General features: G+C 42.5%; 1 pseudogene; it reads right to left on the bottom strand.

Annotated features, from left to right (window-relative positions):
* Window positions 1–2,716: 2,716 nt before the first annotated feature.
* On the bottom strand, window positions 2,717–6,602 carry LOC139367845 (uncharacterized; annotated as a pseudogene).
* Between the last annotated feature and the right edge of the window lie 11,730 nt (window positions 6,603–18,332).

Raw genomic sequence — 18,332 nt, 5'->3', positions numbered from 1 at the left:
GTACGCCCACACCGTTCTGTTGTTGGGGTACACCCACACCGTTCTGTTGTTGGGGTACGCCCACACCATTCTGTTGTTGGGGTACGCCCACACCATTCTGTTGTTGGGGTACACCCACACCATTCTGTTGTTGGGGTACACCCACACCATTCTGTTGTTGGGTACGCCACACCATTCTGTTGTTGGGGTACACCCACACCGTTCTGTTGTTGGGGTACGCCCACACCATTCTGTTGTTGGGGTACCCCCACACCATTCTGTTGTTGGGGTACGCCCACTCCATTCTGTTGTTGGGGTATGCCCACACCATTCTGTTGTTGGGGTACGCCCACTCCATTCTGTTGTTGGGGTATGCCCACTCCATTCCAACACAGAAAAGCTGGTTTTAACATACTTATTTACCATTTTTTGTAAGGAAAGATATTTAGCTCATATCGTAATTAATTATAGGTCTTATTTCATAGAAATCTGGAAACACTGGACAGTTACTTTAACTGCCTGTAATCAAAACAATTGAATTTGATACCAGGGGTTTATGTAATGTAAACTTCATCACCTCCATCTACTGATGAACAGTAGTTACTACAGCAATCAAGTCCACACATCAGTTCTTTCTCTCTCCGGGCTCTCTCCACACTACAGATCAAATATATGGTGTCAGATGCCATCTAGTGGCACATCTGTTTCTTTACAAAGCCGGAAATAGTTTAAACAGTGTAAACTGTCCAATGGTTTTACATTAAAATAACAGGTTTGACGTTTCATGTTAGGTGTCAACACAATATTTCAAGGAAATCATAATAGATTGAGTTTATGAAACATTTGCATAAATATTACATAAGCCTAAAGTAAAAAGTGACTTGTATTGAACAAACAAAAGTGTTAACAGAATACTTACCACTAAGCTATGGTGAACTCAGGAAAACTGAGATTCTCTCCTATATAGGCATTTCTCACGCCCAGGAGAATTATGATCTGTTTAAATGGAGTGGCTCTGAAAGCCTCTCTGGCTGTGAAAGGAAACTCCTTTGACAACTAGCCAGAGAAAGAGAGAAGTGCTTGTGGTGCCAGAGCAAAGAGCTGTTGGGAGACTGATTGTTTTGGGGGTTTTCCAGCTCTATTTTCTCTCCCTCTTTTAAAAGAACTCCGTCTCCCAGAAAGCTTTGCCTTGCGGGAGAAGTGCTTCATGAGCATCAGCCACCTGCGGTAGCAAAGAGCAGTGATACTGATCACACACTATTGAGTTAAAGCAGCTGTACATTCAGACTACACATTTCACACGTTTGCCACTTTCAACCAATACTGTGACTGGATATTTCTGTGGCGCTATTAGCTAATGACTACACTTATCTTTAAATGAATCAATGGTACAAAATCAAATAAATTGTATAACATGTTTCGAAATGTTGGCATTATTGATCTGTGACAAGAAGTGTGAGCCTTGGGCAGACTTGAAGAAATTAGAAGTTGACAAGTAGATAAGCTTTGAGTCTGTGGACATGTCGATATGATTCCAGGGTCAGAGCACACTACTTCTCAGCTCTTATAATTATCCTCCTTCCTTTCCTCTGAAGATGTAATATTCGTACATGCAATCACCCCTCTGTATTCAGAAATAACTGGGCTAACTCCATCCTCTGGTTAATAAGCCCAAATGACTTCACTGTGTGTACACTGGAATCACTATAAATCAGGCAACTTAGTTAAATCAATCCAATGGATGTTTGATATGTTCTCCTTCTAGATCCATTAAAAATGAACACCGTCTCCTGAAGTTCATCAATATCATAATGCTGATTCTCAGAGCAGAAGCAAACACATGGAAATTGAACTGACTCTAATGTCAATTTGACCTGGGCATAGCATAGACTGTGGTTTTTGGATTTGGCATGCTTCTCTCTGCAAACAAAGGGATTTTTAACCATTTCGGAGAGGGAAAAAGGACTAGATGAATAGAAGTAGCAACAGTTTGATGAGAAATGTTTATTTCTGTTTCCATCATTAGGTTGAAGACATATTTGATATATTTGTGAAGGCAGCACTTGAACAAAGATTACTGCATTGGTTTTTCATGTGCTTTATAAACATCACACGGCCATTACGAATATTGATTCAAAACCAGACCACAACCAGAATTGTTATTTCAAGACATGGCAAATATGCAGTATGCAGCAAACAGGATAGTATTTCAAATATCCCTCAAAAATGTAACAATCTGTATAAAAATGACAAAAATAACACTGTATTCGGGTCTGAGTGACTTTTATGATTGGGGCACACAGGAAAAGGCCTACGTGGACAGCAAGTGCATCCCTGATCAAGACACCTCTATGTCGCCGAGACATTTTCATAAATTCCTCTTAGGAAAGAACATTCTACAAGTGACAATATTGGGAAAAGAGCATGTTTTATCCTAAGTAAACTCAAAATTGTTAGTATTCTGTATTTAAAGGAAACCTAATAGCTTACTGGTTGCAGAAGCTTTTGGATGAATGTACAGTAGCTTAATAGAGAGAAGACCATTTTTAAGATGAAGCCAATTAATTGCGATGTTGCTTTCCTTTGCAACACTTAACAAGAAACCAGTGGGTTACTGATAAATAAATGCAAATATAATGCTGAAATAAAGCGCAATTCAATTGAGATTTATGCCATGAATTAAGTCATTGGGGACAATACTAAAAAGTTCATTTTGTCACAAGTGAAAATACAAAAGTCACAGTTTTGTCATTGGTATGTGCAGATTGTTCCAGGGCCCCATCCATAGCTCCTCCTCATCGGAATACGTGCGATCGCTCTGAGATTCTAAAGGTTCTCTCACATCCTCATTGTCCACTGTTGACTCCTGCTCCTCCGCGTCCCACGTTCTCTCGCTCCTGGCCTTGGCGATGTTGGATTTGGACGTAATGCTCTCGGCTCCCGTGGTGCTGGAGGCCAGGGAGCCGCTGGAGGGATGGGTGTTTAGGTTCTTGTCGGCCGAGGACGTGGTCGCCACGGGGCTGTTGAGCGGCAGTCTCTCCTCGTGAGTCACCGCCAGTTTGTCTAGTTTCTTAAAGTGCTTGCCCAGGCGCACTGGGGAGTTGACCTTTATGTTGTTTGAGTGGGCGGCCCGGCGGGTGCGTATGACCGAGCCGTTCTGTGCCAGGTACACGCTGCCGTTGACGTTGCTGTGGTTGGTCAGATTGGACAGCCGGTTCCTTTGGGGCTCCGGAGCACTGTCCTCCCCCGTGGAACTGGTCTCATACTCCCTGTCCACCACCAGCTTGATCCGCTTCTTCCTCCCGTACTGAACAACAACAACAAGCAGACAGAAATACACTGAGTGTACAAAACATTAGGAACACCTTCCTAATATTGAGTTAAACACCCCCCCCATTTCACCTGGATTCACCTGATCAGTCTATATCATTGAAAGAGCAGGTGTTCTTAATGTTTTGTACACTCAGTGTATGAGCGACATGAAGCTTAACATCAAGACATTATTAAAGACACTCAGTGCACATTGTCACGCTGGAGAAGGAGCTGTTGGAGGAAATGACTACATCTTCTGAGGTGAATTAACCACCATCTTTTGTGCTTCTTCACACAGACGGATGAGAAGCAATCATTAACCATTTACTAAGAGCTTTAGAAGAAGGAATGGGATTATCACATCAAAAGGACATTGCTTCCACTATTCATGAAATAAAAGGCAGCAGCTAGAAAGAGAAGAGGGGAAGAGAGACCATGCGGTTTGGACTCTGTAATTGGCTAAAATGGCTTCTATTACAATAATACATTCCACACAAATAATTGTAAACGCAATCAAGGCATTCGGAGATCTTACTTAATGGGATCGGAATTCAATTGAATCAAGATGTTACGGCTTCATCTTCCTCCTCTGTGCTATGCTCCAAGCTGTTTCCATAACTACCGCTGGACGGTCTCGCCGTCGTGGCTCCCTCCTCATCCTCCTCAGGGGTAGGGGGAAAGGGTCATCTGAGGCTTCCATGATGCTACCTCTGACCTCTGTCGAGCCTCGTCTCTTTCCTGTTGAGACCATTGTAAGGCTCCCACTGGACTTCTTGGATGATGACCCTTCACTCCTCAGACGACTCTCCGCTCTCAGCCTCCTCTTCCTCCTCCCCCGAGGACTCCTCCTCTTCCTTGCTCTCCTCTTCGATGGTGTTCTCAGGCCCTAAAGTGTGTGAGGAAGTTGTGAATCTAGCGCTTCTTATCCAGGTGGATCTAAAGCTCCTGGAGCTTGGGTCAGAGACTTACTCTGCTAAGAGAAGATTTATGTTCTGTCCCACTGTGCTGTGTATCCTGTCTACTCTGACTGCAGCTGGAGACCACAGAGGATCTCCTGCTGGACACGGTCGTCTGTGACCGTGTCCCTGGCTCTGTGTCCGCCTCTGCAGACGTCACACTCCTCTTGTGTTCCTCAGTCTCTGATCCTGACCTTTATCGGACTCTTTCTCCTCAGAATCCCCAGCCTCTCTCTCTGTCTGGGACTCCTATCTCAGACTACTCCTCAGAATCCCCATCTGACTTTGACCTCCTCTTCTCCTCCTCAGAATCTCCCTAGCTCTCCCCCTGTTCTGGGTCTGAATCCACAGCCCTTTCCTGGGCCTCCTCTCCTCCCAAGTCTCCTCCAGAGTAGACCCTGCAATCCGTTGTGGAGGGTGAAGCAGTGCTGCTCATACTCCTTCTGTCTGAGAAGGCCTCCCCTGGGACCCTGCCTCAGAGCTGCTGCAGTCCTGTTCACGACTGTCCCCCGCCAGGGAGGCCTGCCACCTCTACTCCCTCTCAGAGTCACTGGAGCATTGGGACCTGGAACCATACATTCTCTGCTCAGCTACAGAGCTCACACTGAATATATCCTCCTCTCTTGAAGAGCCTGCTTGATATGTTTATACAGTTGAAGTCGGAAGTTTACATACACTTAGGTTGGAGTCATTAAAACTAGTTTTTCAACCACTCCACAATTTCTTGTTAACAAACTATAGTTTTGGCAAGTCGGTTAGGACATCTACTTTGTGCATGACACAAGTCATTTTTCCAACAATTGTTCACAGACTATTATTATTTCGCTTATAATTCACTGTATCACAATTCCAATGGGTCAGAAGTTTACATACACTAAGTTGACTGTGCCTTTAAACAGCTTAGAAAATTCCAGAAAATTATGTCATGGCTTTAGAAGCTTCTGATAGGCTAATTGACATCATTTGAGTCAATTGGAGGTTTACCTGTGGATGTATTTCAAACTCAGTGCCTCTTTGCTTGATATCATGGGAAAATCAAAAGAAATCAGCCAAGACCCCAGAAAAAAAATTGTAGACCTCCACAAGTCTGGTTCATCCTTAGGAGCAATTTCCAAACGCTTGAAGGTACCACGTTCATCTGTACAAACAATAGTACGCAAGTATAAACACCAAGGGACCACGCTGACGTCATACCGCTCAGGAAGGAGATGCATTCTGTCTCCTAGAGATGAACGCACTTAGGTGCGAAAAGGGAAAATCAATCCCAGAACAACAGCAAAGGACCTTGTGAAGATGCTGGAGGAAACAGGTACTGAAGTATCTATATCCACAGTAAAACGAGTCCCATATCGACATAACCTGAAAGGCTGCTCAGCAAGGAAGAAGCCACTGCTCCCAAACCGCCATAAAAAAGCCAGACTACGGTTTGCAACTGCACATGGGGACAAAGATCGTACTTTTTGGAGAAATGTCCTCTGGTCTGATGAAACAAAAATAGAACTGTTTGGCCAGAATGACCATCGTCATGTTTGGAGGAAAAAGGGGGAGGCTTGCAAGCCGAAGAACACCATCACAACCGTGAAGCATGGGGTTGCAGCATCATGTTGTGGGGGTGCTTTGCTGCAGGAGGGACTGGTGCACTTCACAAAATAGATGGCATCATGAGGGAGGAAAATTATGTGGATATATTAAAGCAACTTCTCAAGACATCAGTCAGGAAGTTAAAGCTTGGTCGCAAATGAGTCTTCCAAATGGACAATGCATACTTCCAAAGTTGTGGCAAAATGGGCTTAAGGACAACAAAGTCAAGGTATTGGAGTGGCCATCACAAAGCCCTCACCTCAATCCTATAGAACATTTGTGGGCAGAAGTGAAAAAGCATGTGCGAGCAAGGAGGCCTACAAAACCTGACTTCGTTACACCAGCTCTGTCAGGAGGAATGGACCAAAATTCACCCAACCTATTGTGGGAAGCTTGTGGAAGGCTACCCGAAACGTTTGACCCAAGTTAAACAATTTAAAGGCAATGCTACCAAGTACTAATTGAGTGTATGTAAACGTCTGACCCACTGGGAATGTGATGAAAGAAATAAAAGCTGAAATAAATCATTCTCTCTACTCTTATTCTGACATTTCACATTCTTAAAATAAAGTGGTGATTCTAACTGACCTAAGACAGGAAATTTGTACTAGGATTAAATGTCAGGAATTGTGAAAAACGGAGTTTAAATGTATTTGGCTAAGGTGTATTTAAACTTCCAACTTCAACTGTACGTCTTGGCACCTTCACCAACCACTGTTTCACCGAGGGCTTGGCCTCGTCCCAGGCCTGGAAGTAGCTACCATCTATGACCATCTATCGCTGTTCATCCTCAGCGTGCTGTCGGAGCACTAGGCCTTAATTAGTTCAGGGATGTCCCCAACATCTCCTCCGATCATTGGAGAAGAAATTCAAGGGGAATATCCTGGCTTTGTTACACAGAGGGTGGAGTGAGATGGGCTCACTAGAAAATTGCAGAGTTTCATGACTGTCTTTAGTTTCTGAGCAGCCGTAGAGGAGTGGTGGGGCCAAGGGAGTCTGCAGTGGCAGCAGTACTGGTGGTGGTTCCTGCACTGGCCTGGGACGGGGGGACTGCAGATCTCCAAGTACCTGTTGGGGGGGCCACTGAGGGGGCTTCGGGGTGGTCCTCTGCCCCACCTAGATGGCCTCCTCCCACCACGCATGGCCACCTATGTTACAGTCACAATGCCCAAGCTACCGTTAAATCCACTGTTGACTATTAACCATTACTGACCCATTACTAAACCAAGCAGGGGTTCCTCCAGGGACATACTTTTTATTGAATTAAAAGGTGCATCATTTTGAATCATACAAATCTGCTACCTCTCCATCCGACTCCTGTGGACTGCAATAGTAGTAGCTCCCATCGTCTTCCACAATCACCTCTCCGTACTCATCATACAGGCCTGTCGAAGATATCAACTTCCTGCGACTGCCATACTGAGGCAGCTCATACCTGTAGGGAGACACGGTTTAGTTACACACTGTACTGACTGACACACATACACAGACAGACAGACAACACACACACACACACACACACACGCACGCACGTGCACACACACACACACACTCGCAGCCATAACATAATTTATTCAACCTCTGTCCATACACATTTATCAGTATAATTCTGCCATTCGTTTTTCAGAAGCGAGTGTGAAACAGAACATGTGATTGGGCCCGGGTCTCCAGTGGCTCCTGGATAACAGAAAGAGTGAGAGGAGGGCAGTAAAGGAGGCTCCTTTGGGATGTTACCGTCATTACCCAAGACAGGCTATTTCTTTTTTTTCTTCTCTGTCTTTGTTCAGCCTGTCTTTCGTGCCAGAGGGGGGCAGAAAGGGATAGAATAAGATCCAGGGCCCACTCACTACAGAGCGTAGAAGTCACTTCCCTATGAACCCAGGTTAAAGACTGAGTGCTCCTAGGGAGAAACAGACCATCAGCTTAACAGGGCTGACTGTGGCTGCCTGGACACAGGGTGTGGTGACCTTTAACTTATACTCTTAAGAAGTAAAGGAGTCTGGAAGAACCTTTTTGGTGGCCACACAGGCGGAACCTTTCCAGTTGAAAAATGTATTTGAGGAACCTCTGTGTAAAGGTTCAAACAGGAACACTTCTGTGATTGGGTTCTTTTTTAAAACCTTTTTTATAGGTAGCAGCCTATCAGATTGGAGGTGTGGCTTATTGGAGGTGTGGCTTTATGATAGTTATTTTTGGTCCCCCGTTAGCGTAAATGTCATTACTGTTCATCACGTTAAGTTCGTACACTACAATTGAAATGTTCCATGAATATCTATGCTTATTACATATTCTAGTATAATATGAACATTACTGACATACTGTAATAAAGTGTTAAGTACTCCAACTTCAGGATTCACATAAGCTCTTGGGGAACTGAAGCTACAAACACCTCACTGACTCTACAAAACTGTCAGTGTTCAACCTTAACATTGGAAGACAATACAACAGAACAGATGAACAAGAATGACATTTACTTTAATGGGTGGCACAAAAAAATACTGATCCGTAAGCCACGCCCCTAATAAGCCACGCCTTTGCTCCAGGATTCCTCCAGGAACACGTTGCTACATTGAACCAATAAAGGTTCCTCCAAGAACCACTCAAGTAATCGAAGATGAAAATATGAACCATTGACTAGCAATGGTTCCTTGAGGAACTCCAGGGGTTTCTTGAGGATCTCCAAGGTTTCCTCGAGTCACCACTAATTCTAAGAGTGTACAGTACACGGTGTCATTAGAGGCCAAATGGTTAAAAGGCTCAAGCCTCCAGCCAGAAGACTATTCCCCACATCTCAACCCAAACATGAGCCAAACTCTAATTTTATTCATAGTGGTCGGTGTGAAGCAAAACATTAGCATTTTGAGAGACCCGCTACATAGCAGAGAGAAAAATAACACAGCGGTATGGCGGAAGTCAGAGGCTGGACGTTGTAATTAAAAGGTGAAAAGCTGCGTGTAGAGAGAGAGCGTGAGGAGAGAGAGGAGAGACAGGAGAGAGAGAGTGAAGAGCGACAGGAGAGAGAGAGAAGAGAGAGGGAGTGAGGAGAGAGGAGACAGTGAGGAGAGAGAGGAGAGAGATTGAGGAGAGAGAGGAGAGAGAGGGAGTGAGGAGAGAGGAGACAGTGAGGAGAGAAAGGAGAGAGAGGGGAAAGAGAAGAGAGAGAGTGAGGAGAGAGAGGAGAAAGAGGAGAGAGAGATTGAGGAGAGAGAGGGAGAGAGATTGAGGAGAGAGAGGAGAGAGAGAGAAGAAAGAGAGAGGAGAGAGATTGAGGAGAGAGATTGAGGAGAGAGAGGGGAAAGAGGAGAGAGAGATTGAGAGAGAGGGAGAGAGATTGAGGAGAGAGAGGAGAGAGAGAAGAAAGAGAGAGGAGAGAGATTGAGGAGAGAGAGGAGAGAGAAGAAAGAGAGAGGAGAGAGATTGAGGAGAGAGAGATTGAGGAGAGAGAGAGAGAGGAGAGAGAGGAAAGAGAGAGTAGAGAGAGACACGCAGAGACAGTGAGAGGTAAATGTATCTGCTGCTACAGCATATTTAAATCTGAATCGTTCCGTCTACATCCGGGGTGTCAAACTCATTCCATGGAGGGCCTAGTGTCTGCAAGTTTTAGTTTTTTCCTTTCAATTAAGCCCTAGAAAACCAGGTGTGGGGAGTTCCTTGCTAATTAGTAACCTTAATTCATCAATCAAGTACAGGGGAAGTGTGAAAACCTGAAGACACTCGGCCATCCGTAGAATGAGTTTGACACACGTGCTCTATAACTATCATCCTCTCACTTGGGTGCTGGAGGGGCTACATTTTAAGAGCTTAATTCCACAACATTCCATCTGCATCAACACTCCTTGTTGTTCTCCTGTTGCTAGATAACATGTGGACGATGCTCAATGTAACGTGCTAAGTGAGTGATTAGCCTGGCTATCATTGTGCCAGGAGACCTAAATGGGGTCTCTAGTGTCTTAAAATGAAAATTATGGAATTCATCACAGGTGGCAACAAATGACAATTTGAATTATTTCGTCTGAAGCTATCATTATGTATTCTGACCTGAACGCTTCACTTCAAGGCTGTTCGGAAACTACTTCCGATTTTTCAGTCTGGAGGCCTGTTGTGTCGAGAGCTGTTTGTTATGGACGGGTATTTAACTCTAAATGAGTTTCTGGACTCTGCAGACCGACTGAGTTTCCCTGGTGTGAGGTGAACTGTCGGCACTCACAGGATCAGTGAGGCCTCAGGAACAAAAACACACACAAACACACACTGTGCAGAGACACACCGTACACAGACACACCGTGCACAGCCATGCATGCAAGAAAACATGCACACACACACACACATTCCCTTACCCATGGTCACAATTATAATAATCCTGGGTGTAATAGTCCTGGCCAGGATCGATACCAGACTCAATAGAGAGCTCCTGTTGTGGGTAAAGTAGAGGTTTTAGTTAAAGAAAATGAATTTGAAGGAAAACAAGAGAAGACCATCAAACAGGCTTTATTAAAGGAGGATTCTTCACTACTTTGGATAGCAAAGAGAGAGAGACAGAGAGAGAGAGAGAAGAGAGAGAGAGAGAAGAGAGAGAGAGAAGAGACAGAGAGAAGAGACAGAGAGACAGAGAGACAGAGAGACAGACAGACAGACAGACAGACAGACAGACAGAGAGACAGACAGACAGACAGACAGAGAGACAGACAGAGAGACAGACAGACAGACAGACAGACAGACAGAGAGACAGACAGACAGACAGACAGAGAGACAGACAGAGAGACAGACAGAGAGACAGACAGACAGACAGACAGACAGACAGACAGACAGACAGACAGACAGACAGACAGACAGACAGACAGACAGACAGACAGACAGACAGACAGACAGACAGACAGACAGACAGACAGACAGACAGACAGACAGACAGACAGACAGACAGACAGACAGACAGACAGACAGACAGACAGACAGACAGACAGACAGACAGAGTCTAAACCACACAAAAACAACTCTAGACAATATGGAACACAAAGCTTTTACTATCTCATCCTGGAATATAAAAGGCCTGAGATCATCTGCCATTGGCCTAAAGAGCAGGAACCCAGACTTCATGAAAGACATTGGAAATACAGACATTGTCATTCTACAAGAACCATGGTATAAAGGAGATGGACCCACTGGTTGCCCTCTAGGTTACAGAGAACTGGTAGTCCCATCCACCAAACTACCAGGTGTGAAACAGGGAAGAGCCTCAGGGGGTATGCTAATTTGGTATTGAGCAGACCTAACCCACTCTATTGAATTAGCCAAAACAGGACAATTTTACATCTAGCTAGAAATGAATAAGGAAATGATATCAACAGAGAAAAATGTCCTCATTGGTGCTACCTACAGTATCACACCAATAGAATCGCCATACTTTAACGATGACGTCTTCTCCATCCTAGAGGGGGAGATCAACAATTTCCAGGCCCAGGGACATGTACTAGTCTGTGGCTACCTAAATGCCAGAACTGGACAAGAACCTGACACCCTCAGCACACAAGGGGACAAACACCTACCTGGAGGTGACAGCATTCCCTCCCCCATATTCCCCCCTAGAAACAACTACGGCAACATAACCAACAGAAATGGGTCACAACTCCTGCAGCAACTCCTGCAACAACTTCTGTTGGATGATGGGTATGTACATAGTCACTGGTAGGGTTCGAGGGGATTTCTTTGGTATGTACACCTATAGCTCATCTCTTGGCAGTAGTACTGTAGACTACTTTATCATTGACCTGAACCCAGAGTCTCTCAGAGCGTTCACAGTCAGTCCACTGATACCCCTATCAGATCACAGAAAAATCACACTCTATTTGAACAGAGCTATGCTAAATCAGGAGCCATCAAAGTCAAAGGAACAGAATAATATTAAGAAATGCTATAGATGGAAGGAAAGTATTTTGGAAATCTCCCCCAAAAAGTTTAGGCAACAACAAATTCAATCCCTTCTAGACAATTTCCTGGACAAAATGTTTCACTGTAATAGTCACGTATAAATGTCCTTGTTTTTGAAAGAAAAGCAAATTATCCATTAAAATAACAAATTGATCAGAAATACAGTGTAGACATTTTAATGTTGTAAATAACTATTGTAGCTGGAAACTGCTGATTTTTAATGGAATATCTACATAGGCGTACAGAGGCCCATTATCAGCAATCATCACTCCTGTGTTCCAATGACACGTTGTGTTAGCTATAGAGGTCGACCAATTATGATTTTTCAACGCCGATACTGATACCGATTATTGGAGGACCACGAAAAGCCGATACTGATTAATCAGACAATATATATATATATATATATATATATATATATATATATATATATATATATATATATTTGTAATAATGACAATTACAACAATACTAAATAAAGAATATAATACAGAAATAAAATCAATTTAGTCTCAAATAAATAATGAAATATGCTCAATTGGAGAAGAAAGTAAAAGTCCAATATGTGCCATGTAAAAAAGCTAACGTTTAAGTTCCTTGCTCAGAACATATGAAAGCTGGTGGTTCAATATTCCCAGTTCTTCAATATTCCCAGTTAAGAAGTTTTAGGATGTAGTTATTATAGGAATTATGACACGTTGACTATTTCTCTCTATACCATTTGTATTTCATATACATTTGACTATTGCATGTTTTATAGGCACTTTAGTATTGCCAGCCTAATCTCAAGAGTTGATAGGCTTGAAGTCATAAACAGCACTGTGATTCAAGCATTGCTAAGAGCTGCTGGCAAACACAAAAATGCAAACTTGAAATCGGCCCTGATTAATCGGCCATACCGATTCATCGGTCAACCTCTAGTTAGCTAATCCATATCTAGTTAGCTAATCCATATCATATCACCACCTTATCATTTTGAAAGGCTGATTGATCATTAGAAAACCCTTTTGCAATTATGTTAGCATAGATGAAAACTGTTGTCCTGATTAAAGAAGCAATAAAACAACTTTAGACTCGTTGAGTATCTGGAGCGTTAGTATTTGTGGGTTCGGTTACAGGCTCAAAATGGCCAGAAACAAAGAACTTTCTTCTGAAACGTGTCAGTATATTCTTGTTCTGAGAAAAGAAGGCTATTCCATGGGAGAAATTGCCAAGAAACTGAAGATCTCGTACAATGCTGTGTACTAGTCCCTTAACAGAACAGCGCAAACTGTCTCTAACCAGAATAGAAGAGGAGTGGGAGGCCCTGGTGCACAATGGAACAAGAGGACAAGCACATTAGAGTGTACTGGCCTTCTAAGCAGAGTTGCAAAGAAAAAGCCATATCTCAGACTGGACAATAAAAATAAAAGATGAAGATGGGCAAAAGAAGACAGACACTGGACAGAGGAACTCTGCCTAGAAGGCCAGCATCCCAGAGTCGCCTCTTCACTGTTGACGTTGAGACTGGTGCAAAGTTCTCCCTCGCCCTCCGTTTGGCAAATCTGACCATAATTCTATCCTCCCGATTCCTGCTTACAAGGAAAAATTTAAGCAGAAAGTGGTTTAATTTCAAGTGTACTGTTAGCTAGCTAACGTTAGCTGGATGGGTCATTAGCTACCGTTGTGTATGATCTTATTCTTCGTATCTCAGATACATTTGCTTGACTAGTTATAGCCATAGAACCTGGTTGGTTACCTACCTGCAGATTCATGCAGGGTAGTAAGATAATGAGTTGTGATTATTGTCCATTGTTTTGCTAGCTAGCTAGCTACATGTCTTAACAAAAGACTACTCTAATTTTGACAAAGTATTTTCATTTCAAGTTAGTGTACTGTTATCTAGCTAGCTAACGTTAGCTGGCTGGCAGGCTAACTAATGTTACGTCATGCGTTAGATTAATTGTTTACCTAGCTAGCTATCTAGCCACATTTCTTAACAAAAGATTCTCGTCTTAGTGTGCCAGAGCGCAGAATAACTGATACATTTTTTAACGCTCAACACCCGTTGAATATGTCTGGTGTCAGTAAATGTCGGCAACAAAGCATAATTCAATTGTTGCCAGCAGCACAGTTACAATCAAAAACGCTTTGGATAACATGAAAACTGCCTAACCAGGTCTGCTAGGGGGAGTAAAATGGTGGGGTGGGGTGTTCTCTCATTATATGTCTGGAAGTAGCTAGCCAATGTTAGCCAGTTAGCTTGGGTGCTTGACTGTTATTGTGAGGTCAGAGCTTTCGGAACAACCCTACTTATTGGCCAGAGCGCCCAGTGTGTGCTCTGAACGTGAAACACTCTGAATTTACGAACGGACAGTCTGACAGCACAGTTGGTATCTGGTCACCAATGCGCTGGATAACATAACCAGCTCTGCTAGGGTGAAAAATGTTCAGTGAGCTGTTCTCTCTCTCTCTAAGAAGTCTGGAAGTAGCTGGCAAGTTAGTACAGAACGCTCGGATCAACCGGCTTAATAGGGTGTGAACGATGCTGAATGGGTGTAGACAAAGAAGGGCTCTCCAATAGTAGTACCAAAACACTGAAAGATGGTTTTCTCAAAAGTGAGTTTACAAGTTGATCAACTTTCGAAACAGAATTACTTTCCCATTGTTTCCTCAAATGCAGTGTATGATATACCATTTTGTAGCTCTGAGTCTTTACTTTAATCCGATGTAAAAAACAGAAATTCCAGAATCCAGTTGGTGAGTCACATTTCTTTCCACAGGGCCGGGGGGTGAGACAGGGATGCAACATATATATCAACAAATTGGTGAGGGCACTAGCACAGTTTTCAGCACCCGGCCTCACCCTACTAGAATCGGAAGTAAAATGTCTACTGTTTGTTAATGATCTGGTGCTTCTCTCCCCAACCAATGAGTGCGTAGAGCAGCACCTAGAACTTCTGCCCAGATTCTGTCAGACCTTGGCCCTGACAGTAAATCTCAGTAAGACATAAGTAATGGTGTTCAAAAAGGGTTCAGTTGCCAGGACCAAGAATACAAATTCCACCCAGACACCGTTACCCATGAGCACACAAAAAAACTATATATACTGTACCTTGGCCTAAACATCAGCGCCACAGGTAACTAGGTAAAAAGACTTGAATCAGTTATAGAACCCATTGCCCTTTATGGTTGAGAGGTCTGGGGTCAGCTCACCAACCAAGTGTTCACAAAATGGGACAAACACCAAATTGAGACTCGGCATGCAGAATTCTGCAAAAATATCCTCTGTATACAACGTAAAACACCAAATAATGCATGCAGAGCAGATACCTGCTAATGATAGCATGCATATTTAATCCAGAAAAGAGCCGTTAAATTCTACAGCCACCTAAAAGGAAGCGATTCCCAAACCTTCCATAACAAAGCTATCACCTACAGAGAGATTAACCTGGAGAAGAGCTCCTTAAGCAAGCTTGTCCTGGGGCTCTGTTCAGAAACACAAACAGACCCCACAGAGCCCCAACACTGCAACACAATTAGACCCAACCAAATCATGAGAAAACTAAAAGATAACTACTTGACATATTGGAAAGAATTTACAAAAAGAACAGCGCAAACTAGAATGCTTTTCAGCCCTAAACATAGAGTATTCAGTGGCAGAATACCTGACCACTGTGACTGACCCAAAATTAAGGAAATCTTTGTATATGTACAGACTCAGTGACCATAGCCTTGCTAATGAGAAAGGTCGCCGTAGGCAGACCTGGCTCTCAAGAGAAGACAAGCTATGTGCACACTGCCCACAAAATGAGTTGGAAACTGAGCTGCACTTCCTAACCTCCTGCCAAATGTATGACCATATTAGAGACACATATTTCCCTCAGATTACACAGATCCACAAAGAATTTGAAAACAAACCACATTTTGATAAACTCTTATATCCACTGGGTGAAATGCCACAGTGTGCCATCACAGCAGCAAGATTAGTGACCTGTTGCTACAAGAAAAGGGCAACCAGTGAAGAACAAACACCATTGTAAATACAATCCATATTTATGTTAATTTATTTTTCCTCTTGTACTTTAACTATTTGCACATTGCTACAACACTGTATATAGACATAATAAGAGGAAAGTCTGTGAGTGTAATGTTTTACTGTTATTTTTTATTTCTTTATTTTTGTTGAATTTTACACTTTTTTCTCCCCAATTTCGTGGTATCCAATTGTTTTTAGTAGCTACTATCTTGTCTCATCGCTACAACTCCCGTACGGGCTCGGGAGAGACAAAGGTTGAAAGTCATGCGTCCTCCGATACACAACCCAACCAAGCCGCACTGCTTCTTAACACAACGCCATCCAACACAGAAGCCAGCTGCACCAATGTGTCGGAGGAAACACCGTGCACCTGGCAACCTTGGTTAGCGCGCACTGCGCCCGGCCCGCCTTTGAATTGAACTGAATTGAATTGAGAGAGATAGAGAGTATTCTGTACCTCCGGTCTCAGAAGAGAGGGCCTGAGCAACTGCTGTTGCTGCCGGAGAGAGAGTGGACAGTTGAGGAGGAAAAGACAGTCAAAGGGGAAATAGATAAGAGGAAGGTTTCATTAAACAGATAGTGGATCAATGCAAATATGGATGGGGAAGGGGTAGCAAGCGAGGTCAGGGGGAGTTTCATGGGAAATAGACAGAAGAAACAGCCTGTGTCAATGAAGTATAATAAGAGAATTTCATAACCAAAACCCAAGGCATTTAATACGAAGGGATGACAGCTTCCGCCATCAGCCAAACCTTTCCAATATCTGTGCACCACATCGCCTCCCCAAATATAAGGTGGGCGGTGCATTGGAAGTTTATTTCCATATTTAGTTTTGGAACTTCTATCAACGCTGTGTCTACAGATAACAATGTTAAATAAACTGACAAGTAGGTTCACCATTCAAAAGCAGCAACGCCAATTTCAGAGGAATGGAAACGCCAACGTACCTCATGATGTCCATACCCGCGCCTGTAGAGGAAGAAACATTGTGGAAATCAGTAAACCAGATTGTCAAGATAAAGATTGTCAAGATAAAGATTGTCAAAAATAAAGATTGTCAAGATAAAGATTGTCAAAATAAAGATTGTCAAGATAAAGATTGTCAAAAATAAAGATTGTCAAGATAAAGATTGTCAAAAATAAAGATTGTCAAAAATAAAGATTGTCAAGATAAAGATTGTCAAAAATAAAGATTGTCAAAAATAAAGATTGTCAAAAATAAAGATTGTCAAAAATAAAGATTGTCAAGATAAAGATTGTCAAGATAAAGATTGTCAAAAATAAAGATTGTCAAGATAAAGATTGTCAAGATAAAGATTGTCAAGATAAAGATTGTCAAGATAAAGATTGTCAAGATAAAGATTGTCAAGATAAAGATTGTCAAGATAAAGATTGCTTCACCTACTGTAGCAGTAATTGGCTGCTTAAATCAAAAGCAGAGAGTGGTCTCCCTTTGCTCATTTTTCAGTTTCAAGTACATGACAATTGTAAAGCAGTTGTTCATCTCCTTTTGGAAGGCAATAATATGAATTATTCAGTGCTCTTAAATCTATTCTACCCCTACCCCTCACTAAGAGAGAGAGAGGGAAACAGAGGGAAATTGAATAATCCATAGAATCTAACCACTTCTGGGAAAATTGGAAAACTCTAAACAAACAACAAAACAAAGAGTTATCTATCCAAAATGGAGATGTATGGATAAACCACATCTCCAATCTTTTTGGCTCTATAACAAAGAACAAACAGCAAAAAAAATGTACATGATCAAATACAAATCCTAGAATCAACTATTAAAAACTCCCAGAACCCACTGGATTCTCCAATTACATTGAATGAACTACAGGACAAAATACAAACCCTCCAACCCAAAAAGGCCTGTTGTGTTGACGGTATCCTACATGAAATGATAAAATATACAGACCACAAATTCCAATTTGCTATACTTAAACTATTTAACATCATCCTCTGGCATATTCCCCAATATTTGGAACCAAGGACTGATCACCCCAATAAACAAAAGTGGAGACAGATTTGACCCCAATAACTACCGTGGGATATGTGTCAACAGCAACCTTGGGAAAATCCTCTGCATTATCATTAACAGCAGACTCAAACATTTCCTCAATGAAAACAATGTACTGAGCAAATGTCAAATTGGCTTTTTACCAAATTACCGTAAGACAGACCACGTATTCACCCTGCAGACCCTAATTGACAAACAAACAAACAAAGAAACCAAATCAAAGGCAAAGTCTTCTCATGCTTCGTTGATTTCAAAAAAGCTTTCGACTCAATTTGGCATGAGGGCCTGCTATACAAATTGATGGAAAGTGGTGTTAGGGGAAAAACATACGACATTATAAAATCTATGAACACAAACAACAAGTGTACAGTTTAAATTGACAAAAACACATTTCTTTCCACAGGGCCCTCTTCAACATAAATATCATCAAATTGGCGAGGACACTAGAACAGTCTGCAGCACCAGGCCTCACCCTACTAGAATCTGAAGTCAAATGTCAAAGAGTTTACGTATAGCCAGTTGGAATTTGTTGTCTGTA

The sequence above is a fragment of the Oncorhynchus clarkii genome, chromosome 16 (assembly GCF_045791955.1).
Source record: "Oncorhynchus clarkii lewisi isolate Uvic-CL-2024 chromosome 16, UVic_Ocla_1.0, whole genome shotgun sequence".
In the NCBI taxonomy this organism is placed as follows: domain Eukaryota; kingdom Metazoa; phylum Chordata; class Actinopteri; order Salmoniformes; family Salmonidae; genus Oncorhynchus; species Oncorhynchus clarkii.
Note: the sequence above shows the minus strand (reverse complement) of the source record. Positions and strands in the feature narration are given on the sequence as shown.